General features: G+C 33.7%; 2 protein-coding genes across 7 annotated transcripts in view; one reads left to right on the top strand and one right to left on the bottom strand.

Moving 5' to 3' along the window:
- Positions 1-14,884, bottom strand: part of Lpar4 (lysophosphatidic acid receptor 4) — a 95,299-nt gene that overhangs the window by 60,427 nt on the left and 19,988 nt on the right. The window lies entirely within an intron of this gene.
- The window catches only part of Rtl3 (retrotransposon Gag like 3), a 37,020-nt gene continuing 36,827 nt past the window's right edge, over positions 14,692-14,884 (top strand). For both annotated transcript variants that reach the window (XM_071606007.1, XM_071606006.1), the window contains exon 1: positions 14,692-14,805. The gene's annotated coding sequence lies outside the window, so the exon portion shown is untranslated. The remainder of the gene's footprint in view (positions 14,806-14,884) is intronic.

Below are 14,884 nucleotides of genomic sequence, written 5' to 3'. Positions count from 1 at the left end.
ATTTAATGATATAAAAATGCAGGCTCAAACACTTGTTAATTTAGGTAAAGTTCCATATAAAAGTTAAGTAGAATGATTCTGTTCACTAGATTTTATAATCCCAAACTACCAACTCCTCATTCTGCATTTCCAATATATAAAGCATAGTGACTGTATAAAAATAAGTTACTACTTGTAAAGGATGCTGAGAAAAGGAGACATTCATTTGCAAAAATATATCCTGAAATCATCCTCTTTCACTCCATTCCACCCTTGGTTCTCCATTAGATATGAGCTTTGCCCTACACTTAGGGACATTGTGTAAATTGGGAAAACGTTGCTTCTTCCTCAATTAAAATCAAATAAAGGGGTGGAGGTGTAGCTCAGTAGGAGAGCGTTTGTCTAGCACATGTGAATCACTGGGTTTGATCCTTAGAACTACATAAAAATAAATAAATAAAATAAAAGTACTGTGTCTATCTACAACTAAATACACACATAAGTCATGAAATTATTTTTAAATCTGAAAAATATACATGGTTCCCCTATGTGGTGACAGCCCTGGATGCCTGCACAAATGCACCTGTACTTTGCTAGCTTACAAATATCCTGGATAGATGCTAGGATGCATATTCTACAAGATCTGTTCACATTTTCAGCTCCTCTCCCCAGCCTCCAGATAAGATGACCATATCAGGTTTGGAATCTTTATGGGAGTCTAGAGTGAGACTCTAAGAGTGGTAAGAGGAAAAAAGCATCCCCAGGGAACCCATCGGCAGTGCAGCAGGCACAAGTTATAGATTCACACATGTGTGCTGAGCAATAAGTTCATGCGTGCTCTCCCAGGTGTGTAAGTAACTATATATGCAACTGTGAATTTATATAGGATGGTGCTCTCCTCTACTGTTCAAGAACTTCTTTGGGAAATATGAAATCTCTGAGTCCTCTTCCTTTCTTTTCATATAACTTAGTATCTGTTCATAATGTGAAAAGTGACCCATAAAGTGTTTGGGGAGGAAACAACCTGAATATCCACACATAACTCTCTTTTCTGAATTTTTACCTGACCTTTTCACTATCGACTATATTGAGAGGAAATGTAGCCATTCCATAGCCTTTTTAAAATTAAAATTCCATTGTTATTTTTGAGTAGTAGGGGAAGTGAGGATAGGATTCTGCATTGTTCAGTCTGTTTCATGATGTTACTAACTGATGTTACTAACCCTGTACTATTTGGTAGCTGGCATGTTCCATGCCGAACTTTGGCTCCAGGCTAAACCATTTTCCTAAACATCTTCCTGCAATAATGTTTTACTTCCATCTAAATACAGTACATTCTTGGTAAGTCATTCATAATCAGAACCACGTGTTTATTTTATAAAGATAATAGTACACTTATATAAAGTAATTAATGCCTTTTCAAAACTTAAAACATGGTAGCTTCTATTTTGCAATTTTAGTGAGTTAAGTTTTGAGGCTACTGGTTCTTATTCAATGAACCCCATCTTCAAATGATGCTTTCTACAAAATGAAGCCTTCTCTCCAGGGGTTCAGCTGGTAAACTCATTTAATTTTGTGAATATTTTATAAATATACCTACAAACTCCTAATTTTATATACTTCAAAGGATAAAAACTGTTAAAACAGTTCTTAGCTTTAGAGTACTATAGTAGCTGCGGGCCTGTGCTTTGAAATGAGACATACTTGGATTTTACTTTCTGTCATGTTATGATGAAAACTGTTAGCTTTTTCTATTTCATAAGTATTATTATTATTATTATTATTATTATTATTATTATTATTATTTTGTAGTACTGGTGAGTAAAGCCAGGGGTGCTCTACCATGAGCTGTATCCCCAAACCTTTTTATTTTTATTTACTTATTTATTTTTGGTACTGGTAATTCACTGAGGGACACTCAACCACATCCCCAGCCCTATTTTTTATTTTATTTAGGGACAGGGTGTCACCTAGTTGCTTAGTGCCTCACTGTTGCTGAAACTGGCTTTGAAACTGCAATCCTCCTGCCTCAGCTTCACGAGCCACTGGGATTACAGGTGTGTACCACTGCACCCAGTCCCAGACCTTTTTACTTTTTACTTTATTTTGAGGCAGTGTCTCCCTAAATTCCTGAGCTGACCTCAAACTTGCTGCGTCAGCCTCCCAAACAGCTGGGATTATGGATATGAATTACCACATCCAGCCTACAAGTATGAAATTATTTTTTTAATAATAATGATTATTTTGAGCTACTTAAAAATCCATGAAAATTTGAATATTCTACCACTTCATCCCATAACTAAAAAAAGAAAGAAAGAAGGAAGTGAGGGAGGAAAGAAGGGGTAAAAATTACACTGTGGCACACTATATGTGCCATTGTAGGTTTACATAGGATGGTGCTATCTTATACTGTTCGAGAAATTGTTTGGGAAGTGTGGAATCAGAAGGAAAGAAAGAAAAGAAAAGAAACAAAGAAAGAGGAAGAAAGAAAAAGAGGAAGAGGAAGAAGATGGGGGGGAGAGAACAGGAGAGGTGAGGGAAAGGAAGGGAGAGAGGGAAAAGAAACTGAGAATGGTTTTATAAGTTGTTAAGCTTTCAATGGCCATGAAAATGTAAATAGGTAACAGAAAATGGGGCTCTGGGGAGAGAAATGGCATGAAAAAGAAGAAAACAATTGGTCCATGGTGGGCCATTTAGAAGAGTACTCTTGACTGGAGGTGATATTCTCAAAAAAAAGTTGCCCCACTCTGGAAAGCAGTATGGAGATTCCTCAGATTGGAATAGAACCACCATTGACCCAGTTATCCCATTCCTCAGTTTATACCAAATGGACTTAGAATCAGCATACTATAGTGATGCAGCCACATTTAGGTTTACAGAAGCTCAACTCACAATAGCTTAAACTATGGAACCAAACTAGGTGCCCTTCAACAGATGAATAGATAAAGAAAATGTAGTATATACAAAATGGAATATTACTCAGTCATAAAGAAGAATGAAATTATGATATTTGCAGGTAATTGGATGGAACTGGAGAACACTATTCTAAGCAAAATAATCCAATCCCAAATAACCAAAGGCTGAATGTTTTCTCTGATTTTCAGGTGCTAACTCACAATAAGATGGGGTAGAGAAGAATAGAAGTACTTTGGATTAGACAAAGGGTAAAGAAGGGAAGGGAGTGGGAATAGGAATAGGAAAGATAGTAGAATTAATCATACTTTACCTTCCTATATGCATATTTGAATACATGACCAAAGTAATTCCACATCATGTACAAGCAGGAGAATGAGAAGTTATAGTCCATATATGTATAATATGTCAAAATACATTCTACTGTCATGGATAATTATTAAGAACAAAGAAAAAATAAAAGAATGAGATAACATAGGAAAATAATAAATAATGCATTCACATCAAATGAAAAAAAAGAAAGCAATTAGCCCCACTCAAACAGAAGGGTAGAAGTATCACAAAAAAATAAAAAATAAAAAGTAAGGTTGCCTTTAAAGAGAAAAAAAAGAAATATACTGAGGACTTTGAACAGTAAAAGGAGGTATTAGATCTCTGAACAAATCTCACACCATTTCCCAATGCTCATTCAATTTAGAAAGAAATCAATTTGATTCACTAAGTTTCTGTAGTGACTTTTCACTTCTCATAGCACTATTATTTTAGTCTGTATTAGATTTATCTCCCTCCCAATAAGTGGTTACTTTATTTACTAGTTTTTCTTTTTGTCCCATATACAAAGAATCATCTCACTTAAAAATACCAAGCATTATGGGGAGCTGTCTGGCACCCAGATATCAATAGGAGTGAAAGGTACCTGGATGTGTTTTGAAGCTACAGGAGCTTAGAGTTCAAGAGGAATATAACATCTTTAGTGTGGCTAAAGATGCAGTTAGATATGTAACCTATAATCACATTTGCACACATGGGTCCACAGTATCAGGATGATTAAAGTGCTGATATTGTACCAAGTGATGGGATTTCAGCATGAACATTTAAAGCATACAAAGAAATGGGTCTTGTAAATCACATCTTTATAATTAAAAGAAACTTAAAGGCAATTTAAAGAAATTGTGTATTTCAAATCTTGAAATTGGACAATAAGGTATACCACTACAGGAAACTGAATAGGAGGACTGTCAAACATTTCATGGGAAGACAGTTGTGGCACATATTGGTCAATTGGTAAATGTTGTCCCATTAAAAAAGAAAAGCATCTGTGTCACGCTGTTAATCCATCAACAATTTCTGATAGTGAAATGATTACCCGGTTCCTGGTATATACATATCCTCTGAAAAGATGAAACTTAACTGAGTATCAAGGATTACAAACTTAATGAAGGACGCATCCATGGTATAGTCTCTGTTTATCATTCATAAACATGTTATTTATGCAGTGCAAAATCATCATGGAAATGTTCCTCCTTGTGTTGGTCATCTTATGTCTGTGACTAATACAAATGCAAAAAGGGGGAGGACCTTAAAAAAAGATAAACAGTTGTTTCAGAATCTTGTAATTTTTTAAATTTATTGTTACAGTGCACTGCCATAAAGTCTTGTCAAGAAAAAATGTAAAGATATCCAGAGTTTATGTAAAAAATTTTGATATTGGGTCTGGGGCTAGGTAGGGCTCAGCAGTAGCACACTCGCCTGGCATGTGTGAGGCACTGGGTTCGATTCTCTGCACCATGTAAAATAAATAAAGATTAGGGTTAATTAAAAAAAAATTTTATATTATATTAAGGTCTGAAGAAGATCCAAAGACTGTTAACCTCTTTGAATGAGTTTATTTTGCAACACAGGAGAAGCATATTTGGAGACCAAATGGCATGATACTATTGTTGTTAATAGCTGGCAATTATACATCTGTAGAAAGAATTTGCTGAGTACTGTTCTGGAATTTTCTATTCCTGCTATTCTTAGTTATAAAGGATAAAGTATGAACTTCTATAAGTAAATGTGCCTAGTAACAACTGAGAATTAGGAAGAAACTTCATCCAGTTGATGTGAGGTTAAGAACATTTGGTGTTTCCAAAACTCAATTCAAAGTGGATCAAGGACCTAAGCACTAGACTAGAGACCCTGCACCTACTAGAAGAAAAAGTAGGCCCAAATTTCCATCATGTTGGCTTAGGAATAAAATTCCTCAACAAGACTCCTGAATAGAAGAAAGGAAAATCAAGAATCAATAAATGGGATGCAGGTTGGGGCTGTGGCTCAGCAGAAGCACACTTTCCTGGTATGTGTGAGGCACGGGATTCAATTCTCAGCACTACATATAAATGAATAAAATAAAGGTTTATCAACAACTAAAATAAAATATTTTTTAAAATGGGATGGAATCAAACTAAAAAGCTGCTTCTCAGCAAAAGAAACAATCAAGAATATGAAGAGAGAGCCATTCAGAATGGGAGAAAAATCTTTGCCATGTGCACTTCAGATAGATCATTCACCTCCAGAATATATAAAGAACTCAAAAAACTTAACACCAAAAAAACTTAACACCCAAAATAACCCAATTAATAAATGGGCAAAGGAACTGAGCAGACACTTCACAGAAGAAGAAATACAATCAGTCTATAAATATATTTTTTAAAAAGTTCAAAATCTATAGTAATTAGAGAAAGGCAGATCAAAACCACACTGAGATTTCATCTCACTCCAGTCAGTAAGGCAATTATCAAGAATATAAGTAACAGGCTGGGGCTATAGCTCAGAGGCAGAGTGCTTGCCTCACACATGTGAGACACAGCACCACATAAAAATAAATAAACAGATTGTATCCATCTACAACTAAAAAAATATTTTTAAAAAACAAATACAAGTAACAATAAATATTGGTGAGGATGTGGGGGAAAAGGTACACTCATACATTTCAGGTAAGACAACAAACTGGTACAACCATCGTGGAAAGCAGTACAGAGATTCCTTAGAAAACTAGAAATAGAACCTGGTTTTTTACCACTCCTCAGTTTATATTCAAGGAGTTAAAATCAGCATACTACAGTGGCACATATCAATGTTTATAGCAATTCAATTCAGAAGAGCTAAGCTATGGAACCAACCTAGGTGCCCTTCAACAGATAAATGGATAAAGAAAATGTGGTACATATACACTCAGCAACAAAGAAGAATGAAATTATGGCATTTGCCAATAAATGGATGGAACTGGAGACTGTCATGCTCAGTGAAATAACTCAATCCCCCCAAAATAAAGGGCTGAATGTTCTTTCTGATGTGTGGATGCTTGCTCACAATGGGGGGGGGGTAGTAGGGGTGGAGGTTTACCACATTGGACAGGGTGGCATGGGGAAGCGAAGGGGATGAGAATGGGAAACACCATAGAATGAATCAATCATAATGCTCCTATGTTCATATATGAATACCTGATCAGTGTAACTTCACATCATGTACAACCACAAAAATGGGAAGTTAGGGCTGGGGTTGTGGCTCAGCAGTAAGAGCACACACCTAGCACATGCAAGGCCCTGGGTTCTATCCTTAGCACCACATAAAAATAAATAAAATAAAAGTATGTGTCCAACTACAACTAAAAAAAATGGGAAGTTATACTCCATGGATGTATGATATGTCAAAATACATTCGACTGTCATATATTAACTAAAAAGAACAAATAAAAATCTTTAAAAATTTTAAAAATGAAAATTTGGTGTTTCAAAATGAAATTGGGATATTGTCAACTATTTTAATCATGAAAATGTTGTTCTCATAGATGAATCACTTGTGACAGATAGTACCAGCCCACCTATAATAAAATTTCTCAAGGAATCTTATGTAAAAGAAACACAGTCAAGTAGCTTCACTATCAATAATTTTTTTTATATTTCATGTAAATAAACATTCCCACAAATAAAGAGCTTCTTGTCATTAATACAACATTTGATTGTGATGCAAAATATGTAGGAGCATAATGTGCTATGTGTCTTTCAGAAGGACTGCTTTCATCTGTATGGAAGATTTAAAATTCAAGGGGATGGAATGGTATGGAAATTTTGGAAATAATAATTATACAGCTTGTATTACTATAGATTGTGCTATAGATTTGGAATACTAGTTGCATGATACAAAGCTAGTATTCAAGATACAAAATCACTTAAAAAGTTATAACCTTAGTTGGTACAATGTGAAAAAATTTCCACATGCTTATGTTATACATTTATATATTTTAAAGTTTTTCTAAAGATGATACTTAAAATAATTCCCTTAATTTAATAATTATACATAAATGCTTGAGCTATCCAGGAACCTAGGTGATCCTTCCAGTTTTAGAAAAAAAATTGAGGCTATCAATAAAGAGGTGATATACATTTATTTTCAGATCACTATTTTTGACATTTTTTGAAATTTAGCAAGGGAATGATTTCATATAGTACAGCAATATGTGGTATTCTTTTTTGTACACAAATTGGCTAGTTTTTTGGGGGGAAAGTAAAAGGAGTAGGATTCATTTAATTGAGAGGAAAAGAGAGCTCCCACAGGTGAGAGGAGATCTGATAGGGGTTGCAACTTAAGTGTACTAGTCTAGAGGCTTACAGAGCTACATTGATTGATATCTATACTACTCAGGTACTGGAAAAGTATGAAGGCTTTGGCTAGTCTTGTGTACCCGGTTAGAGAACACAGGTAGTAAGTGGCTTTTAGAAAGTCTATGCTTTCAAGAGATTAGTTCAAGTCAGAATGTATGGAGCAAGTAGGAAATAAAGTTAATGTAACATTTTCTGAAAAGTATTTTAATGTTTTTATTAGTGCATTCTATTTATACATAATAGTCGTGATAATTCTGACATAATCATTCATACATGAAATATAACTTGGTTCATTTCAGTTCCCAGCATTTCATCTTTCTCTTCCCGTCTTACCCCTGCCCCTTATTCTCTTCCTCTACTCTACTAGTCTTTCTATTTGTTTATTTATTGTTTTTTTAATTGGTGCTTTATAGATATACATAAATATGGGATTCACTGTGGTTTATTCATATATGTGCATAGCATAATTAACTGATTATACCCATAGTTGTTGAACTTTTACAGAGCACACATTTAGTTGTGAACTTAGTTTCATTTCCTAACCTTAGTAAAACCTTTTACAAATTTTTAGTGCCTCATTTTTCCTGACTCATACAAAGGGTTGCTTGTATAGCTAAACCAAATAATAGGCATATAAATAAGTGCCATATTTTTCATGGTTAGTGCCATCATCTCAAACTTCCTTCAAGCTTTAAGATAGTGCTTATTAGGTATTGAATTTTTGCTGTTAATGTGTTAGTTAAATTAATTAAATTTGTTTTAATTGATATATAAAAACAACAATTGTACATATGGTGCCATGTGATCATCTCTGGTAATGACCATTCCATTCCCTGCTTCTATGAGATCAACCTTCTTGGGTTCCACATATGAGTGAGATCATGTGCTACTTGTCTTTCTGTGCCAGTTTACTTCACTTAACATAATTCTCTCTGCTTTAATTCATGATGATACAAATGAATGGATCTTGTTATGGTTAAATAATATTTCATTGTGCAAATTTACCACATTTTCTTTATTCTTACTGGAGTAAGGTGATATCTCATTATAGTTTTTTTGTATGTTTGTTTGTTTGTTTATGGTACCCAGAGGTGCTTAACCACTGAGCCATATCCCCAACACTTTTTTTTTTTATATTTTCTTTATAGCTGAGGTCTTTCTGAGTTGTTGAGTGCCTAAGTCTAGGCCGTCTAGTTTGTTCCACTGGTCTATGTATCTGTTTTCATGTCAATACTGCTTTTTTGATTACTACAGTTTTCTAGTGTATTTTGTGTGTGATTGTGTGGTACTGGGGATTGAGCCAAGGGCCTTGTGCATACAAGGCAAGCATTCTACCAACTGAGCTATATCCCCAGCTCTAGTGTATTTTGAAGTCAGAGAGTATAAAGACCCTTTGTTCTTTTGTTGAAGATTGATTTGGCTATACAGGGATTTTTGTGGTTCCATACAAATTTTAGGATTGTTCATCTTAAGACTATGAAGAAGGTCATTGGCATTTTAATAGGGATTACACCAAATCTATAGATTGTTTTGGGTAGTATTGACATTTTATAATATTGATTCTTCCAATACATGAATGCAGGTTACCATTCTGTTTCTATGTGTCCTCTTCAATTGCCATCACCACTATTTTATGATATTCACTGTAGATATCTTTTACTTCTTTCCTTAAATGTGTTTCTAGGTATTTTTTCAGTAGCTATTTTATAAGGGATTGCTTTCTGACTTCTATGTGAGATTATTCACTCTTGACATATAACAGTGCTAATATTTTTGAATGTTGATTTTGTACCTTGAAACTTTGCTGAGTTTAGTTTTTATTCCATCTTTTCACCTTCTAACAAAGTCTTTCATCAGGCAAAATTTTCAATGTGATGAAGCTCAATTTAAATGATTTTTGATTTATGGATGATGTTTTATGGCATATCATAGTGCTAAAGAACTATTTGTTGAGAAATGCTATCTTCCCTATATTGAATTAGTTATCTCCCTCATAAATGTGAATAAGTACTGATCTATACCATAAGGATAAACCTTGATCACATTATGCTAAGCTAAAAATGTCAGATGCAAAATGCCACATATTGGGTAATTCCACTTACATGAAATGTCCAGAACAGGAAAATCCAAAATAGGTAAGGAGTTGCCTGTGGCTAGGAGTTTGAGAAGAATGGGGAATGACTGATAATGAGTATGAAGTTTCATTTCAGGGATATTATAATATTCTGGATTTAATGCTGATGGTTGCACAAATTGGGGAAAATACTAAAGAAAACACAATGCATAATTAAAGGGATGAATTGCATGGTATGTGAATTATAGCTTAATATAAGATTATTTCTTAAAAAATCAGTTTGGTCTATTTGTGCAGTCTATTTCTGGGATGTCTTTTCTTTTTCTTTTTTATTTATATGTGACAGTGGAATGCATTACAATTCTTATTACACATATAGAGCACAATTTTTCATATCTCTGATTGTATATATAGTATATTCACATCAATTCGTATTTTCATACATGTACTTTGGATAATAATGATCATCACATTCCACCATCATTTCTAACCCCATGTCCCCTTCCTTTCCCTCCCACCCCTCTGCCTTACCTAGAGTTCGTCTATTCCTCCCATTCTCCCATTTTCTATCCCACTTTGAGTCAGCCTCCTTTTATCAAAGAAAACATTTGGCATTTGGTTATTTGGGATTGGCTAACTTCACTTACCATTATCTTCTCTAACTCCATCCATTTACCTGCAAATGCCATGATTTTATGCTCTTTTATTGCTGAGTAATATTCCATTGTGTATATATGCCACTTTTTTAATCCATTCATATATTGAAGGGCATCTAGGTTGGTTCCACTGTTTAGCTATAGTGAATTGTGCTGCTATAAACATTGATGTGGCTATGTCCCTATAGTATGTTGTCTTTAAGTCCTTTGGGTGTAGACTGAGGAGAGGGATAGCTGGGTCAAATGGTGGTTCCTTTCCCAATTATCCAAGGAATCTCCATACTGCTTTCCATATTGGGTGCACCAATTGGCAGTCCCATCAGCAGTGCATGAGTGTACCTTTTTCCCTTACATCCTTGCCAACACTTATTGTTGTTTGTCTTCATAATAGCTGCCATTCTGACTGGAGTGAGATGATATCTTAGAGTAGTTTTGATTTGCATTTCTCTAATTGGTAGTGATGATGAACATTTTTTCAAATATTTGTTGATTGATTGTACATCAATCATCTGAGAAGTGTCTCTTCAGGTTCTTGGCCCATTTATTTATTTATTTATTTTTATTTTTTGGTGTTTAACTTTTGAGTTCTTTATATACCCTAGAGATTAGTGCTCTGTCTGATGTGTGAGGGGTAAACATTTTTTTCCCCAAATGTAGGCTCTCTATTCACCTCATAGATTGTTTCTTTTCCTGAGAAGAAACTTTTTAGTTTGAGTCCATCCCATTTATTGATTCTTGATTTTAATTCTTGTGCTAAAGGAGTCTTATTAAGGAAGTTGGGGCCTAGTCCCACATGATGAAGATTAGGGCCTACTTTTTCTTCTATTAGATGCAGGGTCTCTGGTTTTATTCCTAGGTCCTTGATCCATTTTGAGTTGAGTTTTGTGCATGGTGAGAGATAGGGGTTTAATTTCATTTTGTTGCATACGGATTTCCAGTTTTCCTGGCACCATTTGTTGAAGAGGCTATCTTGTCTCCAATGCATGTGTTTGGCACCTTTATCTAATATAAGATAATTTCAATTTTGTGGGTTAGTCTCTATGTCCTGTATTCTGTACCATTGGTCTACCAGTCTGTTTTGGTGCCAATACCATACTGTTTTTGTTACTATTGCTCTGTAGTATAGTTTAAGGATCTCTTTTCTGTTCCATTTATTTATGTCTCTATCTCTGCAAATAATACAAAGCCTTGACTACTGTAGCTTCATACTAATTCTTAAAATCAGGTAGACTGTTTCTTTAACAACACACTTTTTTTTTTTTTTTTTTTTTACAAAATTATGTTAGCTATTTTACTTTAGTCCCTCCATTTTAGAACAGTCTTATCAGTGTCTATATAAACCTTTCTGGGAAGTTTCATAGGCATTGAGTTAAACCTGTAGATGAATTTGAAGAGAATTTACATCTTTACCAAGTTAATTTTTTTAATCTATGAACACAGTGTATCTCTCCATTTCTTTAGACATTTTTTGATATCATTCATCAAAGTTTTATAGTTTTCAATATACAAATCCAGTACATATTTTGTTAGTTTCAGAAACTAGGTATGAAAGTTGCATTATATTATAATTATCTGATTCCACATGTTCACTAGTTCTATATAGAAACATAAATAAGTTTTATATTGACATTACATCCTGTGAACTTGCTGAATTAATTTATTAGTTATTGCGTTGCCTAGAAATCCCAGGATTATTTTGAGTAAGACTGATGAGCTAGGACATCTTTACCTTGTTCTTGATCTTATGGCAGAAAGCATTTAGTCTTTCACCATTAAATATATTATTAACCAGAGCTTGGGTTGTAGCTCAGTGGTAGAGAGCTTGCCTAGCATGTGTACACTAAGTTTGATTCTCAGTATGGCATATAAATAAATAAATAAAATAAAGGTACATCAACAACTACAACTAAAAAGTATATTTAAAAAATAAAATAAGCCAGGCCTGGTGGCTCACACCTATATGATCCAAGCAGTTTGGCATGCTGAGGCAGGAGGATCATGAGTTCAAAAGCAGCCTCAGTAAAAGTGAGGTGTTAAGTAATTCAGTGAGACCCTGTCTCTAAATAAAATACAACATAGGGCTGCGGATGTAGCTCTGTGAAAACAAATAAATAAATAAATGGTAGATAAAAGAAAAATATATTATTAACCACAGATATTTTAGAGACACTTCACCATGTTGAGGAAGTTGTCCTGTATTCCTACTTTTCTGAGAGTTTTTATCATGAATGGGCATTGTATTTTGTCAAACGATTTTTTTTGTCATTAATTGATATATTCTTGTGATTTTTCTTTTTTAACATTTTAATATGGTTGATTGTATTAATGGATTTTCAAATACTGAATCAACTTTCTCATCTTTGGAACAAAACACACTTGGACATGATACATAACTCTTTTCATATATAGGTAAATTCTATTTGCTAATAATTTTTGAGCATTTTGTATCTATATTCATGAGGAATATTTTTCTGTACTTTTGTTAGTTTCATTTGTTTGGTTATATCTTTTTTTCTGTTTTGGTTATCAGGGTAATATTATCCTCATGAGATTGTGTATAACTAATGTTAATTTTTCCTTTTTTGGGAGCTTTAAATTGCAATTTTAATTTCCTTAAGAGTTATAGGATATTTAAATAATCTACTTCACATTAGGAGAGTTGTGGTACTTTTGTATATCTTGAGAAATCAATCCTTTTTATTAATGTAGATTTGTCCATGGTATTGCCATATTACTCATCTGTTATCTGAAGGCCCTATAGTGATATATTGTATTTCATACCTGATTTTAGATATTTGTCCCTTCTATCATCATTTCCTTGTAAGTCTTGCTAAAAGTTTGCCAATTTATTGATCTTTTCAGAGATCCAAATTTTGTTCCATTTATTTTTCTGTTTTCAATTTCATTGATTTCTGTTCTTATCTCTAGTGTGTCCTACATTCTGCTTTCTTTGGGTTTATTTTGCATTTTTATATAATTTCTCAAGGTAGATTATTGATTTAAATCTTTCTTTTTTGTTAACATGTTCCACAAATTTTCATATGCTTTATCTATGTTTTCATTGAGTTAAATGTATTCTTTTTTATTGCCCTTGAGATACTTTTTGAAACATTATTCAGAAAAGTTTAGTTTGCAATGATTGAATTTTTTTTTCTATTCACTTCCTATAAATAACTACTAACTTGATTCTGTTATGTTTGAATAACACACTGTTTATGATTCATTCTTTTAGAAAATTTAAGCTTTGTTTGATGCCCCAGGATATGGTCTGCCTTGTTATGTGATTTGTGGCTACTTAAAAAAATTTTTCTGTTGTTAATTGGGTGGAACATTTCTATAAATATTGATTAGGAGTGTTAAGTGATGACTTTGTTAGAATTATTCCATATCCATGACAATTTTCTATCAGTCAAGGTTGTTCTATCAATCATTGAGAAGCAATTGTCCCCAAATGTAATTGTGGCTATATCTATTTATCCTTTCAGTTATACCAGTTTTTCCTTCATGTATGTTGCAGACCTGTTGTTTGGCGTATACCCATTTAGGATTGTTACATTCTCTAGATTGATTAACTATTTTATCATTATATAATGTCCCTCTCTGTCACTGGCAATTTTTTGTCCAAAAGTACACTTTTTCAGATTTTAACAAAACCATTGTTGCTTCCTTTTATTAATGTTCGTATGCTATAACTTTCTTCAATACTGATGCTTTCGATCTGATTATATTATTATTCTTGAAATGAGTTTCTAGTAAACAACATATAGTTGGGTCATTTTAAAAATCAACTTTGCCAGTATTTATCTTCAAATTGGTATATTCACCTGATTTACATTGAAAGTAATATTGATATGTTATGGCCTAAGACTGTTATTTTTTTTTTTTTTTTTTTGGTTTTCTTTGTGTCTCTGTTTTCAGTTCTCTAATTTATTTTTAATGACTTCCTTTGGGATTCTTGAACATTTTTTTAGATATCATTTTGATTCACTTTGTGGTGTCTCTTATATTTATTTGAGTTGTTGCTTTAGATTTTATATGTGCACAACAACACAGTCTGTTTTTGTCATCATTATACCTCTTCAAGTGAAGTATACAAGCCATATCTTTCTTTTTGTTCCTTTACCCTCCCTTTTGTAATATAATTGTCTCAAATACTTTCTCTACATACATTTAGCACCATACCAGACAAAATTAGAACCACATCAGACAGGGCTACTTTTAATGATAAAGCATTATAAAATTCAAGAAAAGAAGGAAAGCCTGTTATATTACTCATATTTTTGTTTACCCTGTTCTGTTTCCTTCCTAATATTCCAAGGGTGTTGCCTCCCTCACCCCTCACCCTCCTCCGCCTCTCCCCGCCCCTTCCTCCAGGAAAAGTTTATTTGGTGTTCATGATTTCAGAGGTCTCAGTTCATAGCTCGACAATTCTATACATAGCTCTGGGCCTGAGATGAGGAAAAACCTCATGGCAGAAAGGCAAGGTGGAGGAAAGCAGCTCAGGACATAACAACTAGGAAGCAGAGAGAACTCCAAGGTTGCTTCTTTTATGATTTTCTTTCTGCTTAGAGAACTTCCTTTAGTCATTCTTTTAAATTAGTAGTGACAAACTTGCT

Source organism: Marmota flaviventris, chromosome X (assembly GCF_047511675.1).
Source record: "Marmota flaviventris isolate mMarFla1 chromosome X, mMarFla1.hap1, whole genome shotgun sequence".
Classification (NCBI taxonomy): Eukaryota; Metazoa; Chordata; class Mammalia; order Rodentia; family Sciuridae; genus Marmota; species Marmota flaviventris.
The sequence above is the reverse complement of the archived record's forward strand: the minus strand, read 5'-3'. Positions and strand labels throughout refer to the sequence as shown.